The 1,985-nt window shown below is 44.0% G+C and overlaps 1 pseudogene across 1 annotated transcript; it reads right to left on the bottom strand.

The window, feature by feature from the left end:
- Positions 1 to 562: 562 nt before the first annotated feature.
- LOC308563786 (small ribosomal subunit protein eS4 pseudogene) lies at positions 563 to 1,767 on the bottom strand (annotated as a pseudogene). Its single transcript has one exon. The product of its transcript is annotated as a small ribosomal subunit protein eS4 pseudogene (transcript).
- Between the last annotated feature and the right edge of the window lie 218 nt (positions 1,768 to 1,985).

Below are 1,985 nucleotides of genomic sequence, written 5' to 3'. Positions count from 1 at the left end.
GATGATAAACAACATGCATGTATTTTCTGCATGCAAAGTCCAATTCCAACGTCATTAAAACATACAAAGGAACAAACTAACCAAGTCAGACCAAGTCACTCCCTTGCTCAAACTCTTCAGTGGCTCCCCATTGCCTTCAGAAAAGGGCTCACTCTTCACCACCACCATCCAGGTTCTTTGTGTTCTTGTTTGGCCAGTCCCTCCCTCTAGTTTTCCTCCCTGAACATGGCATAGGTTCAAATGAATTAACTTTTTTTTTTTTACATTTTTAAAATAGGCTTTATTTTTTAAAGTAATTTCACTTACAGAAAAACTGAGATAGTACAGAGCTGCCATGTATGCAGCACGTTTTACCAATTACATCTTACATTGGTATGGTGTATTTGTTACATTTAATAAGCCAATATTAATACATTATCTTTAACTAAAATCTATATTTGCATTTCAATTGCAATTACATAAACATTCAAAACAAAACTACTTATTTTGCTAGAAACCTACAAACTCAAATACATGTAGAAAGCATATCAGAGTAATTGCCTATGCAGCTATGAGACAGGAAGCAAGAAATGCAATTAAAAGGAAATAAGCGAATAAATGAAATAAGAGCTTTTCAGGAGCAGGTAGCTGGTTACAAACTGAGAAGTACAGTGAACTCACCAAAATGTATAAAAAGGTAAAGGCTGAAGCGAGACTGACTTTAGAGAAAGGGACTGTCGTACTCATATAGCTGTTAAGTCCCACAGGGAAAGAGAATGAAAGTTAGGTTATGAATTATTAGCATTAGTGGGCATGGTCAGTTCCCCCCATCTTATTTTTTCCCTCATGCAGCATTATCTTTAATTAAGTACAAAGACTCTTCTTATCATGTCGCGTTTGGCTCATTTCACCAACTGTTTGGCTGCCAGTCTCTTGTCTCTCTCTTCAGCAATGGTGAGGCAGATGCCCTTTCCACGGGGAAGGGAAATCCATGGTTTGTTGCCTTTGCCGATAACGAAAATGTTGGAGAGATGGGTAGTGAAGCTGTGGCCATTGGCATCTTTCACGTGAACTACGTCAAAAGAACCAGGGTGCTTCTCTCTGTTGGTGATCACGCCAATTCTCCCCAGGTTGGCGCCTCTGGTCACCATACACAGGTTACCGGTGTCAAACTTGATGAAATCGGTAATTTTGCCAGATTCCAAATCAATCTGAATGGTGTCATTCACCTTGATGAGGGGATCAGGGTAGTGGATGGTGCACGCATCGTGGGTCACCAGGTGAGGGATCCCTTTGTGCCCACGAAGATCTTCCTCACTTTGCACAGCTTGTACTTGGCCTCCTCAGGTGTGATACGATGCACAGCAAAGCGACCCTTGGTGTCATAGACCAGACGGAAATTCTCTCCGGTCTTTTCAATGCTGATGACATCCATGAAACCAGCAGGGTAGGTGACATCCGTTCGGACTTTGCTGTCGATTTTAATGAACCGCTGCATGCAGATCTTCTTTACTTCATCTCCAGTTAGCACATAAGTCTGTTTCTCAGGAAAATGATGAGAGGGAGACATTCCCTCAGCTTGTGGGGGCCGGTAGACGGGTGAGGAGCAAACACTCCCGTCAGCCTGTCCAGCATCCAATGCTTCGGAGCCAACTACGCTCTTCAGGTGCTTCTTGGGACCACGAGCCATGGCTGCGCTAGGCACGGAAAGAGGGCCTCTTCTTGCTCGTTAAGACAAAATGAAGTTTCTAGAGGAAAGTAGTCACATGCCGTGTTCCAGCCTCCAACGCGACGGTGTCTCAAATGAATTAACTTTTATCTCACTCCTAGGCTTTTGCTAAGAATGCTGCTTTTCCCCCGCCTCATCCCCTCACCAGTAGAACTCCTCCAGCTCCCAGCTCAGATATCACCTCTTCCAGGAAGCCTCCCAAAGCTCTCTCCCTTCTCAACCCACCCCCAGGCTAAATCAAATACCCCTCTTCTTTGCTCCTCCTGCCCTTCTTGAT

This window comes from Miniopterus schreibersii (assembly GCF_964146895.1).
Source record: "Miniopterus schreibersii genome assembly, chromosome: 11".
Lineage (NCBI taxonomy): Eukaryota > Metazoa > Chordata > Mammalia > Chiroptera > Miniopteridae > Miniopterus > Miniopterus schreibersii.
Note: the sequence above shows the minus strand (reverse complement) of the source record. Positions and strands in the feature narration are given on the sequence as shown.